Source organism: Anneissia japonica, unplaced genomic scaffold, assembly GCF_011630105.1.
Source record: "Anneissia japonica isolate Jap-2015-1 unplaced genomic scaffold, ASM1163010v1 scaffold4270_len103479_cov137, whole genome shotgun sequence".
Classification (NCBI taxonomy): domain Eukaryota; kingdom Metazoa; phylum Echinodermata; class Crinoidea; order Comatulida; family Comatulidae; genus Anneissia; species Anneissia japonica.
This window is the reverse complement of record NW_022705184.1, coordinates 7,536-28,061: the sequence shown is the minus strand read 5'-3', so window position 1 is coordinate 28,061 and position 20,526 is coordinate 7,536. Positions and strand designations below refer to the sequence as shown.

The 20,526-nt window shown below is 32.2% G+C and overlaps 1 long non-coding RNA gene across 1 annotated transcript; it reads left to right on the top strand.

Moving 5' to 3' along the window:
- Positions 1 to 1,711: 1,711 nt before the first annotated feature.
- On the top strand, positions 1,712 to 2,147 carry LOC117105397. Its single transcript, XR_004444893.1, has 2 exons — positions 1,712 to 1,862; positions 2,049 to 2,147. It is a non-coding gene; the product is annotated as an uncharacterized LOC117105397 (long non-coding RNA).
- The last annotated feature ends 18,379 nt before the right edge of the window (positions 2,148 to 20,526 follow it).

The window sequence follows — 20,526 nt, the reverse complement described above, 5'->3', positions numbered from 1 at the left end:
TGACTGTGTTGGATGTGTGGTGGAGTTAGAATTGAATCGGTAAGTATTCCATTTTCAAACATTTATTATGTCAAGTCTTAGAAGTGTTAAGTCATTGTCAGTTTCGAGCTTGACTGTGTTGGATGTGTGGTGGAGTTAGAATTGAATCGGTAAGTATTCCATTTTCAAACATTTATTATGTCAAGTCTTAGAAGTGTTAAGTCATTGTCAGTTTCGAGCTTGACTGTGTTGGATGTGTGGTGGAGTTAGAATTGAATCGGTAAGTATTCCATTTTCAAACATTTATTATGTCAAGTCTTAGAAGTGTTAAGTCATTGTCAGTTTCGAGCTTGACTGTGTTGGATGTGTGGTGGAGTTAGAATTGAATCGGTAAGTATTCCATTTTCAAACATTTATTATGTCAAGTCTTAGAAGTGTTAAGTCATTGTCAGTTTCGAGCTTGACTGTGTTGGATGTGTGGTGGAGTTAGAATTGAATCGGTAAGTATTCCATTTTCAAACATTTATTATGTCAAGTCTTAGAAGTGTTAAGTCATTGTCAGTTTCGAGCTTGACTGTGTTGGATGTGTGGTGGAGTTAGAATTGAATCGGTAAGTATTCCATTTTCAAACATTTATTATGTCAAGTCTTAGAAGTGTTAAGTCATTGTCAGTTTCGAGCTTGACTGTGTTGGATGTGTGGTGGAGTTAGAATTGAATCGGTAAGTATTCCATTTTCAAACATTTATTATGTCAAGTCTTAGAAGTGTTAAGTCATTGTCAGTTTCGAGCTTGACTGTGTTGGATGTGTGGTGGAGTTAGAATTGAATCGGTAAGTATTCCATTTTCAAACATTTATTATCTCAAGTCTTAGAAGTGTTAAGGTCATGATAATTTTAGTGATGTTTAGATCAGTGTGATTGTGTCCTGTTTGTGAGATTTTTAGGGCAGCTATGGTTGTGCTTTTTTATAATATAATTAGGCCTTGGAGCCTAGGCAGAATGTCGCTAGTCTAGGCTAGTCTTTCAATTTCAGGCTAGGCCTAGGTCTAACCTAATATTACGTATTCCATTAGCTTCTCTACCTAGGGTAGATGCTTTTAGGTGTCTAAACAAACAGTGTTATTTTTATATTTGATATTAATTAGAAATTGCCAGATTATTTTGATGTATGTGGCCACAAGCTCATCATAGACGCCATATTGTAATTTTGTGACGATAAATAGTTTTTTCTATAATTATACTTAGGATGTAGGTGTATATTTTGATCTCCAAATATCTTACTAATAAATCAACATCTAATAAAATATTGAATAAAATAATAGTAATCGGCAATTATATTGAATATGTTAGTAAAACAGCTTTTATGTGTGAATTTGGTAACAAATATTGTGCTTCAATCCTAAGTTAATTTACACAATCATACAGGTACATAGACACCATATTGTAATTTTGTAGCGATAAATATTTTATTCGATGATTATACTTAGGAGGTAGGTATATATTTTGATATCCAAATATCTTACTAATAAATCAACATCTAATAAAATATCGAATAAAATAATAGTAATCGGTAATTATATTGAATATATACTGTATGTTAGTAAAAAAGATTTAATGTGTGAATTTGGTAACAAATATTGCGCTTCAATCTGACATTAATTTACACAATCATGTACTTTTGTTTTGTTTTGTTTTGTTTGTTTCCGTATTGCCTAATTAATGCTGTTGATTATGGTCATCATATTAGTGATGTTTCTAGAAGAGTGCGATTGTGTCCTGTTTATGAGTATTTGAGGCTAGCTATGGTTGGGCTTATAATTAATTAGGCTGAAGGCCTTGCTAGTCTCTTCTATTTGAGGCTAGGCCCAACGTACTATTTGAAGGTAGGTGTATATTGATATCCAAATATCTTACTAATAAATCAACATCTAATAAAATATCTCATAAAATAATAGTAATCGATAATTATATTTAATATATATGTTAGTAAAACAGCTTTTATGTTTTAATTTAGTACAAATGTTGTGGTTCAATCTTATGTTAATTTACACATATACTTTTGTTTGCAGGTTTTTGGTGGTTGCACACATTCCAGGTCATTGTCAGTTTAGAGCTTGATGGTGTTGCTCGTTTTCGTTTCGTTTTCCCAGGGAACAGAGGACCCTGCGGAAAATACCTCAAATACAACAGAGGGTGCACGTCATCGGATGACATAGATGACGAAATGATCTGAGACTAGGTCATTTACCTGATGAGATACTATTTCGAAACCGGTTTAAATACTGTAGTGTTTAAACAAGTTTAAAAATTAAAAATCATTTATTTAAATTTAATACTGAAAAGCATATTGTGGATAAAGCCTTTATTTAAAAAATTGAAAAGCATATTGTAGATAGAGCATTATTTTATTTAAAGAGTTTAATAATGAGGAGCACGATATGTATAAACCATTTTTTTTTAACAGAGTTAATTTCTGTGAGGCATGTTCTTCACTAAGCCACTTGAAACAGTTTTAAATAGTGAGAAAATATTAAAAAGTTTTAAATATTTTTCTGTTAAAACAGATTTAAATACTGTGAAGGCTATTGTGATTAATTTTTTTTTTACATATTTAAATACTGTGAAGCATATTGTGGTTAACAATAAATACTATTATGTAAAGTATATTATTATGTTGTTTTGTAGCATTGTAAACAAAACTTTTGAAATCCATTCTTATAAGCCACCAAATCATACATTTCTACCAACTTTTAATACTAAAACTACACCCTTATATGTACTGAAGTATCTATATTTACATGAATTGCATACTCGCAGCATTTTACTTTCTATTAGAAACTCGGTGCTAGTTTATTCTTTAGGGGCACCTTATGTTCCCATTCTATAAAATGTTTAGCTAATATAACAACGTTATATGGGTTGCTGCCCCATTACACATTTTGCGTTAACTATAATATAGTTAATAATAATAATAATAATATTATTACATTGTTTTTCGTCATTGAAAAAAAAGACAATTTTGTACTCTCCTGCAACAATACACTGGGTTTTTTTTTTTGTTTTTTTGTTTTTTTAATCATACTTAATGGAGAGCACATTGCGGAATTTTGTGAGGATGCGGTGGCGAACTGTTTTCCTACTGTACCTCTTTCATTGGACCACTTTAACAATTTACTGTACATATTACATATTTTTTCTACTAAAAAATGTTGTTTTCAAATTTTGGATGAATAAAGCATTGCCTACTGTATGCTTTCATTGTTTCGTTTATACATAAGCATACTTTTAATGTTTAGTTTTCTTGGGTGTTATTTTTTTGGAATATTTTTTTAACATTTTTGTACGGTATATACTGTAACTGTCTATCATTTTTCATTGACTACTATATTGTAGTTAACATATACATGAATGGCATTACAGTTATTTAAAACTTAATGTACATCGTATTACACTAAAAGTAACTTGGATATAGCATTTAATTTTTTTTAAATGGTTAATCTAAGTTTTATGTTCTAAACTTATAGTTAAAACTTGGTACTATATTATCTGAAAAAAAACCCAAAAAACTATATACTGCTAAAGGGTATAGAGACTGTATTATATAATAGTTTGCTTCCGTTTAAAAGTATGTGATTGTAGTTAAGCAATATAGCTTGGTTGCTAAGTGTTTATTCAATCTCAGGGTTTGTGCATTCAAAATCTGTAATATGAGGGTTTTTTTTACAATACTGTACAACTAAAAACAACTTCACTAACCACAGTTATGAAAAAAGACTGACAGGTAGTGAGAACAAATTTTTTATTTTTTGAAAAAGTATATTGATTCACTGAATTCAACTGTGAAATGCAAGGAATACAAGAAAATTATTATTTAAATATGATACACTATTGGCAAGAAGGTCACTTTTTTAACTGAAAACTAAAACTTAAATAATACTATCTACAGTAGCTCAATAGACATTAAATTTTAAACGTCTAATTTGAATTTCCTTGAAGTCCCCAACAGTATGTTCCCTCTCAACTAATAGACAGTAGTTTTAACATCCTATAAACCAGAAAAGCCAAAAGCTTAATATTTTTTTTCTTTAATGTTTTGACAGTTTTCAGATTTATATGCTTTTTGTAATTATGTAGCTAATAATAATCTTTTATAGAACATTCTTAACTGTTATATCTTAAAATGGTATATTATAGAAAATTAATTTAAAGAATAAAAAAAAATTCTTGTATGCACCCAAATAATTTTGTATCAATTTTAGTTACTAATGACGTTTGTAGAAATTATGTCTGCCGGCGCATCAAAAGAATTGATAGAGCCGTTTTCTATCAATGCTGTCAATATGAATCTAACAAAAACATAAAACACCATGACTAAATTGGTATGCTTTTCAGCCTTTATATAATTACACTTATAAGTCAGTGGTGACGTCATCACTTTCCATCGCACTGAATTTTCCTATCCCGATTGATAACTAATTGATATAGTGCCTACGGTTTTTTTGTATTTTGTGTGCAAAAGGCTCAAAGCTGGGTGATTTACTATAGGTACATTGCGATGGAATATTTTGTTGCTATGGCATGCTATGAACGCACACACCAAACCTAACAAGCCTTGCTCTACGGCTCTCGTAACCCTATGGTTAAAATACACTGCTAATACAAGGACTATAGAGCACTATAGACCAAAACGAGCTCCTAATAAGTCGTTGGTTTACGACCTAAAACGACCAATCCATTTGTGACGCTTGAATAATAATAATAATAATAATTTTGGCTTATATAGCGCATTATGCTAAAGCCTCAATGCACTTAACAGTAAAAAGAAAAAAAAAAAGACGGAGAAAAAAAAAAAAAAAAAAAAAAGAAAAATTAAGAAAAATACAAGTTAAAAAGGTGAGTTTTTAAAGCTGCCTTAAAATCATCAATGGAAGTTGCCTGTCGGATTGTAATGACTCTTTATTATTGTGTAGGACTAGCGATAATAAACTATCTGTTACCAAACTAGTACAGCAGTAAGAGTAAAGTTGCAGTTATTACAGTGGCCTTGCCAGCTAGGCCCTACACGCTAAAAAAAAAAAAAAAAAACCAACCAAAAAACGAAAGGACCACCACGGAAACACAAATTGCGTGCACCACGCTTATAATATCAACGCCACGCTAAATAAATAGGTAGGCCTAGATTTTATTCAAAGCGTTACAAGATAAATACCGAAGTGTCAACTGCAGGCAGTTCCACAACATTCACATGGTTCTATAACAGTATTTGTTCAATCGCATATTGTGAGGCCACCTTCAATTTATAACCCAACCGTACGAAAACATGTGAAAACAACCTCTTTGTACGCCGCCTGTACACGTGCAAGTACAGTAAATACTGGCCGGAGGTTAATGATCTATGCTGGATGGGTAGTTCGTCGTTCAGAACCGTTATTATTAGGCGAGATGGTCGTAATAGTGAGTGAGTGTCCAATTTTTATGGATATTAATTGATAAAACAACTTTTATTAATTGAATTTACGTGAATTTCTTGTGAAATTCGTTTTTTTATGCTGAATTTTGGCTGGGAATTCCAAAATGTACTATGGCTATACCATTGCCTACCTGGTGAAAGTTTTACTTACAACTCGCTCCCGATAATTACTCTTTTCTTTCTTTTCCTATATTACAACTGCTCCCTTGTATTGCGCATAGAGAAACTTGTATTTTGCACAATATAAATTATGAATACATTTTACCGTTTAATCGTAATAAACAAAAATATACCCCACACCCAAGATTGCAAATGGACGGTTCTAAACTGTGTATGCACGTGGTCTGTTCTTCAAGCAATGCGCGGACGCTCCACCACCGCAGTTCGACCAGTGACACAATTAAGTATTAATTCAAAAAAAGTTTTATATTTTAATAATGTTTTATCTAATTTGACTAGTCTTCCATTTTCTCTTTTTATATCAGGCTATCACAAAATCAAAATTACAAGATTATTTTAAGTCCTTTTATAATTCTCTCTTTCAACACTTGTAACTTTTAAATATTAAAGAATTATATGGCTGGTTAAATGTTTAGGCCTATTTTAATTCCAGTTTGTGCAATACATGCCAGGCAATTATTAGACTAAAAATAATTTTGTGTTCTACTCCATGACACGTCCCATTATCAATATTGGCTATAGTAAAGCATTAAATGTAAGGTCTATTGAATTTAATATATTCTTAGACCTTTTAATTATTAGCCAAAAAACGGCATTCAGCTTTCACGAGAGCACGTTATTGGTCAAATCAATACCAGATACGCACAGTTTAGGACGAATTTCCTTGTGTTTCTCTGCCTAATATCCAAATACACAATTCTAGTTAAAACTATAGACAAAATCCAAATAACACACTAACACAGATTAATTCATTATTTTCATTACAAGTCTATTTTAGGTTTATTTAATTAAATATATTCTTGCAAAAAACAATACATGTTTTTTGGACTTTCGAATTTGTAAATTCAGCTTACACTATAGGACGTTATCGGTCGCATCAATACCAGATATGCACATAGTTCAGGACGAATTTCCTCGTGTCTCTCTGTCTAACATAATTCTGTTTGGAATTTAACTTCGACAAGCCATTAGGAACTAAAACGAACACTGATATAATACATTGTTCACAAGGCTATTTTAAGTTTATTGAAAACAATATATTCTTACATAAAAATCAAGTTTTGTTGCTTGATGGACTTCTGAATCTGTAAATGACGGCACTTTACTTACACGAATTAAAGGACGTTATTGGCGTATCAATACCAGATACGCACATAGTTCAGGACGAATTTCCTCGTGTATCTCTGCGTAACATAATTTTAATTAGAATTTAAGCTAGAAAACCTTGGAATTTATCAAATATAGAAATTGAACTGACATGAAGCCTAATTTAATATTTTGCTTACATACCTTATAAGATAAAATTTATAAAATTAAATATATTTTGATGGACCTTTGAATTAGCAAATAACGAATTTTAACGGGTGTGTCAGAGCATTTAAAACAAGGCATGTTTAATTTTAAGCATTTGCAGTTTTCAATTTTGTGTTTTTCATGGAGATAAACACACTGTAGACCACACTACACCTTCGACACGCATACGAATTTCATTGTCTGTTCCTCATTTCCAAATGCATAGTTAGACATTTAACTTATTACAAGTCAAACAAGACAAAGTATTACACCCACAATCATTATATTTTTTTAACACGCATGTTTATAAATTTATTGAGCACTGCCAAATAACTGCATTCAACAATTATGAACATACATGAATATTCGCATGAACGTACAAATAAATTTGTAATAAATTGTTTCGTGTTTGGAAATAATATTAAATAGATGTTTGTAATCTCCAAATTATTTGAGTTTTATCTTCTAAGTTTCTAAATTTGTTTCACAATGTTCATTAGTTTAAGCATGGTTGAAGTAACTTATTAATAAACATGTTTTGTTTTGCTAAATTTATTTTCGACTTTGTTTTTATACTTTCAGTCTAATGAATGTAAACACCTAGCGAACAAATTTTGCAGGTCACATGTTAAAATAAAAATACTTCTGATTTTTCTCCAAACAACTTTAAAAACTGCCTCTACTACATAGGATAATATCAAAAAGAATTTTGATTTTCCTTCAAACAGATTTTAATGAGAAAATAGTGATTTTCACTCATTTTTTGGTAAAAAATCACAAAAAATGCTATCTTGAAAACCACTTATAATAGAGAGCTAAATTATGTATCAAAATGATGGCAAGATTCATGTTTATGTTCAACATAATAAAAGTCTTAGTGAAAAACATGGTGTAAGTTGTAACAGAAGAGAAAATTGTATTTTTCACTGTATTTTTGTAAACAAATCACAAAAAAATGCTATCTCGAAAATCACTAAATTATGTATCAAACTGATGGCAAGGCTCATGTTTATATTCAAAATAATGGAAGTCTTAAGCGGCGGTGCCAACAGGGGGTGAGAGGGCAGTAGTGGCTTAAATCCCCCCACCCACCAGACAGGTCAAGCCCCCCCCTCATTGGACAGAGCTCGTCGGGCAGTCGGACTAAAAAATATATAAAAATAGGCCCACGCGAAGCCCTCTGGCAGCTACGGATTTTAAACGAAATTTGGTGAATTTTATTAGTTATTTTACTGCAGGCATCAAGCTACTGTAATAATTGTTGTACATTGCACCCTCCAATTCCAGACCACTTTTCCAAAGACACAAATAGCAATCTTCAACCTTTTAACACAAAGCTAGCCCTCTAATTGGACACCAACCTCAAGACCACCCCAAATTTTCAGGTCCTAAAGGTAGTCTCGAATTGAAGGGCAAACTGTAATTTCCAGTGGTGGATCCAGGAATTCAAAATAGACCTAGAGGGGGCCCAGTGGTTGTAGGTATTTCACAGATAGAGGTTGGGGGCTAGGGTAAGAAAATTTGTGATTATGGCACCTAGATGATCAGAAATTGCACTTCCAGATATAAAATTTAAATATAATTTTCCTTATATCTACTATATCTATTTTTTTTTTAAATTGAACAAATATTTTTTTTTGGGGGGAAGGGGGTGACTGGGCCCTCTTGAATCTGCCACTAGGTACTTTCGCAGATGGAGGATCTATACCACCTCAGCCCCAACATGCTTGGGGCTGAGGTAAGAAAATTTGTGATTATGGCACCTCTAGATGGCCGAGAATTGCACCCCCAGACTTAAAATTTAGGCCCCACCCCCTTAAATCTGCCACTGATTTCTGAACAAAATTGAAGTCAAGATTGTTTCCACGATCTCAATGAATTATTAATCATGAGGGGTATACTTGATATGTGTATTCCCCGACGAAACCTTCACTTTTCCCCTAATGGATAAAAATTACCCTTAATAATAGCCCGGAAATGCCCTACTCCAACTGTGGCGGGTCCTGGAAGTCGGAATACAAGGGGACCCAGGGAGGGTCTTGTGCAAATGGAATGTCCACCCACCTAAGCCCCACGGCAGTTGGGGCTGAGGTAAGAAAAAATTATGATTATGGCAGATTAAAGGTTGAATACAATTTTGTCTGTTTTATCCATTTTTTAAAAATAATTTTGAACAAAAATAGGAGGTTGGGGCCCCGAGCTGACTGGGCTCCCCCTTGAATCTGCCACTGTTCAATATAAGACTTGACATAGCCTATCATTTTGTTTCACAAATGGCTAATGCCTAATGTCATGTAAGATTTTTTTAATTCAAAAAACGGCCCCCCCTGGTCCCTGCTTCCACCCTCTCAAACCTTACCCCCAGCTCGAGCCTACCAGTCGTCCCCCTGTCAGACAGCTCAGCACGACCCCAGAAAATATATCCTACAGCCGCCACAGTATTAGTCAAAAACATGGTGTAAGTTGACAAAACTTGATAAAATTGTAATTTTTTAAAAAATCGACAATTTATTCGATAGTGATAGACACTTTTCAACTGTAAATTCGTCCTTGTTTCGACGGAGTTCAACCATAGGTGTAACAATGGGCCTAAGATAAATTTAATTGGATTACCAGATAACATTCCCACTATCTACAGTGTTACGTACTGTTAAGTTAATCGAGAAGTGGCCGCAGAACGGTGTAAATAAACATGGCATAAACAAACATCACTAACCACTGCTCACCACACAAACAGGGGGTTGGGTTAACGTAGCCTAGGTCTGAGCATGGTCTGAGGAACTGGTGTAATGTTGGCGTAGTATAATGCTTAGCAATACTGTCCTGGTAAATGTCATCCATATGCCCATGTTGCCTACATTGTACATTGCGTAAAATGTGTTTTGAAAATTGATAATATGCATGTGTTCAGTGTTAAAAACAAGTTGCTCATTAAAAATGCATTTTTTTTATAGACTATTTTTAATATTGTTATTCACGTTAAATTAATATCAAAAGATAAATTTCCACTTTCTCATTATGTGATTTACAGATTTTAAGTACAATTACCTCTCTAAAGACTCTAAAAAAGGTTTATCATTCAAGACTCAAAGATTCAAGATTGCTTTATCATCATCAACCAAACACATGAAAAATTAAATTCTTTTTGCTTGCTGGATACAATGAAAGACAAACAGTGAAATGCAATTAAAACATCGAAAAACAACAAACGGATGCAATCGATGATTTTACTTAACATAACTATTAATGCTGGCAAATCTTTCTATAAATTCATGGATAGCATTTAAAACTATGAATGAAATTCAGTTTCTATTTGTACGCACCCATCTCCCCCCCCCACCTCCCTCAACCCAAATTGGTTTAATTATACCTGACCTCTGATAAGCGTTAAACTGATTTAAAGGTGTTTGGAGTCATTAATTATTTTAGTGAATTTATTAAATAAGTAGTCATCATGGATGTCCTAAATATCTGAAGTATTGCAGCCCATAACTTTACCTGCCCTTTTCATTATTTATAAAAATTTAACCTTGTTCATTCAGAGAGACTGACAAACCAAACAATACAATTATAAAATTATTCAGATTTAGATTTAATTGCATTTGATATTGAAATAGCAGTGAGCACAGTTCAAGTCATTAAAATTTCATAAACAAATATTAGTTTGTTAAAATAATTAAGAATGACTTGTTAGTCCGTAAAAGGTACCCAGTATATTTCAATCCACTTAACCAATTTTTTTCTGGTCAGTAGCTCAAACCACAAATCATGAGATAGATTTTGTTGTAGACTTCAAAACAGTATGAAAATTAATTACATTAATAATATATCTGTCTATAAATACTGAAAATTAAATGCATATTTTTTAATTCTTTTTTAATTGCAATTTGAATTTTGATCTCATTGGCTAATTATAAGGATGATTTTTATCTTTTCTTAATAAAAAGCCCTCCCTCTATTTTATGCTCAATTTCATGTACCATGCCTTCCATCAGGCAAAAGACTTTTACAAATATTCTCAGAAAAAAACATAAATATTGACTTTAAATAGGCGTACAGTGCCTAAAAACATTGAAGAAATTAATTGAACACGAGATTCCCTGGGTATAAGCCCACATCAAAAATTAAATATAAATCCAGACACATACAATAATTTTTTGAAATTTAATTAGAAGCATTACGGAGAGTTTTCAAACACATGATTTATAAGTATTAATAACTAGGTCATCTGCGTATAATGAAAAAGGACAATTAATCAGATCAACAATATCATTATAGAAACAAGGAAAAGGACAGGACCAAGATTGCTTCCTTGTACCACTCCACTGCTGATAAGAAGATTGGGAGAGGTAATTTCTAACCAATAAATTACAGAAATACTGGCATATTTTTGTATCAAAAATAAAAAACATGAATAACATCATATTAAAATAGTTATTTCAATAATATTTTATCTACATATTATTAAAATATAAAAGGCATGTTAATTTAATTGATATAAAAGAAATGAGCTTTTGTTATACCAGAACAGAAATAATGATGATAAATTGACCCTGGTAGTCGAGCCTTTGGTGCGTGCACCCTGAATATTAGTAATTAAATAGTTTTGTATAGTATATGCTTCGTTTGTTAAGTACAATTTATATCCTAATTATCATTTAAGTATTTTATGTATTGATCAGGCATAAGGTGTACTATGTGTCAAATATAGGAGTCTGAACTAAAATACTGTATCCTCTTTATTGCTGCGAGTCACCAGACGAGCAGCGACACTAATTTGGCAGTATAGATCTCGATTTTTCCAGGACTCAAGATTAATTTTCCGGAGAGCGTTTTCAGCTGTAAAGTGCGATGAAATTCGAGTGCTTTTCAGAGCCTTTTCAAGATCCAAATGGTCCCGGCAGCGTGGCTTTCAATCCAGGTCATTGTCAGTTTCGAGCTTGACTGTGTCAGAGGTGTGTGACTGTGTCAGATGTGTGGTGGATTCAGAATTGAATCGGTAAGTATTCCATTTTCAAACATTTATAATGTCAAGTCTTAGAAGTGTTAAGGTCATGATAATTTTAGTGATGTTTAGATCAGTGTGATTGTGTCCTGTTTGTGAGATTTTTAGGGCATGGTTGTGCTTTTTTATAATATATATAATATATATATATATATATATTTAGAGAGCTAAATTATTTATCAAACTGATGGCAAGACTCGTGTTTATATTCAACATAATGGAAGTCTTAGTCAAAAACATGGTTTAAGTTGGCAAAAATTTTTTAGTATGATCCCTTAGCTTTAAAATGAGCCTACATCTATAGTAATTCCAATACTTTAGAAGCATGTTATCAAATGCTGTGCCCTAAAATATAAATATTGGTCAAATTTGTTTAAAAAAGTAGGTAATTGACCTCTGACCTCAAAGCGAAATGCTCACAACACTTAAGACTTGGTATTTCAGGTGTACCAAGGTATGTCCCACACAAAAATCATATCAAGAATAGTGGTAAAATATGTGCACTAAATCCACTCATCTCTCAGACTGTACCATGTCATTTAATGTTTAAAGCAATAGTGTGTGTTAATTAGAAACAGAGATATAGTGATTTCCCAATATTATAGGGCAGCCATCTTAAAATCCAATATGGCCACCATATGATATTAATACAAATGGTACCATCGGACCTATTGACCATAATAATATACAGTTTGCCACTAAAATGAGGCCCATATGTGGTCTAAAATTTGAGTTACTGTCAGTTTTATGTTTCGAAATGGCGGCTATAAAATGGTCGGAAAAAATGGCACCCAATTGGAATGTATTCTTCTAGCCCTAGGGATTCCAAATTTGCCAAGAACTTGCTTTGAGCATTAAAATCTCACGGAAGACAAATTTGGAACATTAGATTCCCCACAATTACGTTTAAAAGTAATCAATCAAATTATTTTTAAACGCAGAAGTCAATCAAATTATATAAAAAAATTAGTGTAGTTTAAGACTGATGATTGATGTTGATGCATACAATTTTAAGGCTCAATGTCTAATCAATTTATTTTATTCAATTATAATTTTAATTTTGGGAAATAACAAAAATTATTATTAGAATTGTGAAATTTTTTATTGTATTTAGGTATTGTAATTTTAATTAGTTTTAAAAATGTTTAGTCTCATAATCTGTCTTACATATGTTTTATATTTTTTATAACAAGTATTATAAATGAATCTGCAAAATATCGAAATTTTAAAAAACATCTGTATTACAATCAATTTGTTATTCCATAAAAGTAATTGTTGCAATCCCGGTGGTAATTAAGTAGACGTCTATTTGCCGTCGACTTTTCGTTGGTGATTATCTTTCAGTAATCAGCATATCGATGGTATATCAATGGTGCAAAGACGGAATTTACCCTATGGTTTTGTGTAAACCATATCTAGAAAGCGTTGTCCATTTGTGTCAGCAGGCGTGTCAATGTGCAGGTTAAAATCACCAACATTAAATACCTTGGAGTTGCAGGCTGCATAATTCTCCAAAACCGATAAAAATTCAATGAAAAATTGATTTACTGTAAATTTGTTTTTGCCACTTGGAGGTAGCATATATACAATCAAGACTTTGAATGAAATTCCTTTAAAAGAAGAAAACAAGCTTCTGCCCCTTCAAATGAATTAACACAGATGAAAGGTTTCCATGAATTAAGCCTTAAAAAACACTTGAAAATAACTGCAATACAGCCATAAGCTGTAGAAAAAGGATTATCACCAATTGATATCTGTGAGTAATGTCGCAACAAGTATCCATCAGGAGTACATTCATTTATGATAGGGTCGTCACCATTTTACTTCAACCATGTTTCAGTTATAGCAGAATATCAATTTTTTCTTTAAGAATGAAGTCAACAATATCAGTAGTTTTATTACGCATGGACTCCACATTCCATGTGGCCAAGTGAAAATTGTCCACTGAAGCAAATTAGCAGTGTTTTTTTTAACAATTTTGTGTTTCGATTTTCTTTATCCCCCTCTTGATCCTCGATGTGTTGGCTTAAAAATATTTATTTTTAAGTCTCTTAAATGATTCCACAGGATTGGAGATAATATGGAACTATCCTTGTTAGACACCCCCAATGAAGAATGTTCAATTTAAACTTTTCACAGATGAATGGAAGAGATTGTAGGATATGACCGACTTGCTGATGGACAGAAGACTAGTGTTTTTACAACATCCCCAATAATTTAACTGAAGATGCTGTACTGTAGTGTAGATGTATACTTAGTATGCTGTTCTTTGTGATGAAGATGCATGTATTCCAATACAAAGGTTCTTAGTTTAAATTTAGTAACACTAGAACTGTTTACATTTCACCATGACTAAAAACAACTCCATTTTTTATATTTCTTAATAGGATTAGGAAACTTAGTTTATAAAGCATCCTTCTCTATATACCGTAACTAAATAATGTACATGCAATTGGATTTTTCATGGATGATAGCATGGACCTATTAATAATCTTATTAATAGGTCCATGATTATAGTAATAATACCTCCATGGATTTTTTTTTTCTTAATGTACTGTAATAATGAAAGATATTCATGTTAACTTTATTTGAAGGAAATTAGTTTTGTTCAAATGATCTGCTGAAATAAAATATTAATTGATTGATTAATGCCTACTTGTATTTAAAAAAAAAAAATATTGTACAAAAATACCACTCACATTGTCTTGTAGATCTATATTGGTGTTTGCTCTAACTAGTAATCTTATGCATTCCAGATGACCATCAAAGCAGGCATAGTGTAAAGCTGTACGCCCAATCTGTAAAGTAATAAAATACAAAATGGATAAATTATTTCATGTACAACTTCAGTTCATATAATCTCAGTGTGGACAACACTATTGCTTAAAAACAGAAATTCAAAAAAATAGTTCAGTTAGAGTGGAGTATGCAATTCATTTCACTTTAGTGGATTGATGTCTCTACCCCATGATGTCTATGATTCTTTTCCTTGTGTTTAATTGATGGTGCTTAGTGCAGATAAAAGAAGTCATTTAAGAAACCATCTAAAATTTCCTTCTTAAATTTTTCTTAATTTTGGCAAGTGTACATAACTTATGCCTTTTGGGAGGTGGGAGATTGACAATAGCCCATGCACTCTTTTAAAAGATAAAATAATAAATCAAACTGATAAAAATAAAACATCCTTTTATTGTGTACTTTTTCATGGGAATGATGATATCACAGAAAATAGTATGTTTTGTACTATTCTAAAATGATAAAAATAATGGATGACCGATAATTATTTTTCCATTCAAGCATAACATATTAAAAGTGGCTTTCAATAAGATTTTACCAAAAATGAATAATTTTTTAAATAATAATTGATTTTTAACTTGATATTTATTTAATTAATTATTTAATTAATCATATTTACAGATTCAAATTTTTATCAAAGAGAGGTTTCATATTCAATTAATAACATTATAACTATCCACACAATTGATTGTAGGCCATGCTACTACATTAACTCAGCTCAAATGCATTCAATGTCATTAACATAAGCTCATTATGTATTCAACAACTTCAGCTCATATGCATTCAAATGCATTAACTTTAGTACTAGCAACTTTCTAGAATGTAATTTAGGACTAAGACAAGGATGTAGCCTCTATACAGTTCTGACTTAAATGATTACCTTATTGAACATGATCTTAAATATATTTAAATTTGTCTTGAGGGCTGACACGTAATATAATCTTCAAAAAATATTGCGTGTTCTTGAGCAATATTGTGACATGTGGGATTTAAATGTAAACATGGAAAAAACGAAAGCCATGGTTTTCCAAAAAGGTGAAATCGTTAAAAAGTACTGAAAAATGGGTATACAAAAATGTAAATATTGAAATTACACATATCTAGGCATAAAGAAGCTCTAGAGGTTGCTGGAGTGCAGCTATACAGACCCTCACAAAACAAGCAAGTAAAGGCTTATTTAAATTTTAGAAGTATTATAGAAATATTAGTTCAGACATAAAGATGTGTTTATTTGACACGATGGTGCGACCAATCCTTCTTTATGGTTCCGAGGTAAAGGGATATCATAGGATTTCAAGTTATGAGACAATACACACAAAATTTTGTAAAAGTTTGTTTTTTGAAAAGATAACAATGATTCAAGAATCTATTTAATGATTGAAATAAACTGTACCACGTTATACATTTAATAAAAACAACATTTTGTTTTTCAAACCTCTGTGATTCAAACTCCATGGACGTGGTTCAACATACATTCATGTGAACAAATTCGGTGATTCGCTGTGTGCGTTGATTTGCTGTAGATTCGATCATGCGTTGTTCAGTAACAACTTTTAAACAAGTAGAAATTTCTTTGTTTTTACAAATATGTTTGCTTAATGCATTTTAACATGACTAAACAATTAAAAGCTTGGAGAAAATTATTTTCGTTTACTGTTAATTTAGGCTACATTCTAAGCTTATCTTGCCAACAGAAGGGCCTCTGCAAATTAGTGCCGTTGTTAGCTTCGGGCACCTCGGCAAAAATTGAAGAATGCCGACGCTAATTACGAGGGCTGTAGCATTGTAAATTATTATTACATTATTATCTAAATACAATATTTAGATAATAAGACCGTGTATTTAATCACAGAAAAGTTAGCCCTGACGAAGGACAGTGTTCTGTCCCAAAAAGCTAGGCATTTACCTCACTGCCTGTTTTACTTTTACGTTTAAATTTTAGCTTTTGACTACCAATTTTGTATCTCATTGTTTTTTTCAGTATTTTGCCATTTGGATTATAGATAGAAGTTGTTATAATTTATTTATTTTTTTGTATATTTGCAAAGGTAATTAAAATACCTGCATGAAGAAAAGGCACAGTATTAGCTGTTATGTAGATGAAAGTAAGAAAACTAGTTAGTAGATAGAATCAGATTGCTGAACTGCAATTGAATGTAAATAGATAATTTACAGTACAAACAGTGTATGATGTGCTATCCATTTATTTATTGTTATTGAAATTAAATTAACCACAAAAGAGTTTGACTGTTGGATTTTTACTTTAAAATAGTATTAAATAAATTATAAAATCAAACATTGCAACACAATTCAAAACTTAAAATTCAACACATTTAAATGGAATCTTACAGTAATTATATTTCATTTTTTTCTTAGGTAGGGAGGGAGAAACCCCATCCCAAACCCACCCCCACTCAGGCAACAAAATTCAAAAGTTAAAATTTAACACTGTTAAATGCCAATAAAACACTGTTAAATGGCATCTTACAGTAATTTTTTTTCATTTTTTTCTTAGGTAGGGAGGGGGACACACCCTCCCAAACCCACCCCCGCTCGAGCCCAAGGACCTTTGGATGTCGCTCCGCAACATGTTCCCTTCGTCTATTACTAAAACTCCTCCTGTTATTTCGTTTCAAAATAACACCACTGAAAGACTTATACAATAAAGCATGTATGGTTGTGAAACTTAATGTGGCGAAGTATATTGACATTTTCTGGGCACCAATAAGTTTATCAATGAAATTTCTTTTAAAAGCTGAGATCGATCAAAGTACAATTAAATAAAAGTTCAGATTAAGATTTTTGATTCATAAATAAATGTGTATCAAGGTAATGCATAGAAATTATATCACTTAATTTACTATCAGATATCATACGACACTTCATGGTCAAGGGCCAAATTGCGTGTTATCTACACTTTTATAAAAATTTACGAAAACAATAAAAAACCATAAAAATCAATTGCATTAAAAACACAACAGACAAATCAAGAACAAAAGGGAATCATTGAAAGGCATTTACATGAATTACTGAATTGATTGATTGATTGGATTGATTGGATTGATTAGATTGATTAGATTGATTGATTGGATCGATTGAATAGGGATGGGACTTTTAGTATGACGGAAAAGTTAGGTGATTTCTACCATGGGTTTCAAAGCGGGTATAAGGGATTTAAAAATCAGACGAATGAGCTGTAACAAGGATAATTTTTGAAAACTTGACACATCTGCCCCCGGCCTGCTACTTGTACTTTTCCCCTCTCTACTCTACCACTGGACACAACACATCTTCTGCAGTATATTGGCTAATTCCTAAATAGATTGATTAAGCTTATCAAATATTTTATATAATAAATTTAATTGGTTGAAAACTTCATGTGGCTACACTGCAAGTACTGTAGTACCACACTTCCCAAACTATGGGTCGCGACCCAAAAATGCGTTTGCGTTGGATCGTGGGCCGGTTTGCAATTTTAAAAAAAATCAATTTATGTGCTCATTTTCAGAGTCTCTGACGTGCTCATTTTAATCAGCTCTGACGACTTAAAAACAGCATGTTAGGTGAATCGTCATTAGAACAATGTTTTATTATATACCCACGATGAATATTCAGAAATTATGACTAGTATTATTTTTCTGTTGCCGTTTACCGCAGCATAATTGTGAAACTAAGCTTTCAACTGTTAAAAAAAAATTATAGAAATCAACTGAAAATATAAAACTACTGTAAGGTGACCTAAAAATAACATTATCCAAATGAATTTCAAATGTGTAACTATAATGCAAACAATAATATACCAAAAAGCACTTGTCATGCAGTGTGGTTGATAAGGCAGTAGTAACCAGTGCAGTGGCGTATCCTGTGGGTGCTCAGGGATGCTTGAGCATCCCATTCAGAGGTTAGAAAAAAAAGTGCCCCTTCTTAATTAATGTTATATGACATTTTCTGGTACCTGGAAGTCCCAAATTATTACAATTGTCTAATCTCTGCCAACTATGGTTGGCTCAGGTGGATGGTAGTTTTCATAAACTTCAGGTATCCAAGGGTCATTTTCAGGCATCTATAAAAAATCTCAAATTCTTAAAATATACTCATTTGCGCCCCAAAACCATAGTAGAACTTGGGTAGATATCGTGGAGTTTCTACTATTCAAGTGCTATTTTCTGGTATTTATAAGTTTCAAATTCTTTAAATTTCCCAACCATGGTGGGGCTCAGGTGGATATGGTAGTTTTTAGAATTGTAAGTCAATTTTGCCATTTTCGGGCACCTATTTATTTAATTTGGATTCATCTTTTCAATTAAAAGTAAAAGGTAAATTAAGTTCCATTTTTGGGCATCCAGGTACAAAATAGCGAAAATTTTCTAATGTCACCACCAATCTAGGTGGTGCTGACGTGGTGTGGACTCATTCCATTAGCGCCTCCACCAGCATTCTCTAAATCCTTGATAAGCAACCAGTAACCACAGGGTTAAAATTTAGATATAAAATTCATGAAATATAATTTAATGTTTGAAAATATTTTTTGCAAAAAAAGTTGATTATATTTTCGTTTCAATATTAAAAGTTGTCTCATTTTCCAGTGGAAGGTTCAAGGCTCCCACACCCTTCAAGTAAAACAAAATGGAGAAAAAAGGAAAAGTGTAATCAAATTTAATCTTAGAGTGTCATTTCCATCTATGGGTGCCATAATCATAACATTTCCTACCTCAGCCCCAACCCTCTCAGTTGGGCCCCCTATTACCAAATCCTATATCCGCCACTGGTTTCTCAAAAAGGAGATCATTAGTAAACAATAATCCCTGTAATACTAATGCCAAATAGTCATTTTTTGAAAAAATAAAGCATCAAATTTTTGTGATAAGGTCGATGTGCAATTTACAATGACATTTAATATTATATGGGTTGCAGTTTGTCTGGGATATCACAAATTGGGTCCCAAAGAACAAAGTTTGGGAAGCGGGGCTGTAGTAACTTTTCCACTCACAAAGTAACTAATAAGATGCCTCTTAAAGTACTAATTGTCATGTGCATGTGTGCAATGGAGTTCAATAACTCAGACTAACACAGATTGTAGTTTCCATGTGAAGTAACGCGGGCCACCATATTTATTCACCATATTGTAATACTCTCAGATAGAGGGCAGTATATGCCTTAGTGGCATTATCATGACATCTCCCCTTCTTTGAGTTCTTATGAACATACTGTAATATTATCATGTGGGTTTATATTATTTTATATATTAATTAAATTGCAATGAGGAACAAGTTTGTTGACTAATTCTTATTGTTTAAAAAGATCTTAAAATGTTGTTTATATTTGCAATAAAGTCAATTTGATGATTATTATATAAAGTTTCTGACTTCTATTATTAAATGTATTTATCGTGTTATTGTGTTGCAGGTAATTCCATATTATCACATAATCGTCAGGCATTCATCATGGAAACATAAAACATTAACTAACTCTACTAAAACAGATTTAACAGTTCAAACTTCCATCTTAAACAGTGGAGGTGCTCAACTGTGCACAATGTATCTTGTGTTTAAAGTTCACAAGTCAAGTCTATTGACTGGTTTAATACGACGTCCTGCCTGTGTAGTTTGGTTTGAGTGTGGTCGTGGTGATTCAGGCTCAGTTGTGTTGTCGATTCTTGTAGCAATGATTTCCATAGTGAATTCGGCTATCACAAGTACTATTATCATTGTTTGTGTTTGTATCCGGCATTTGTTGTATGTTCTGCCGGTTTCTCCTGAATTGTTGTCCACTTGTGGTCTGGACGATGTATGATCTTGGTTCC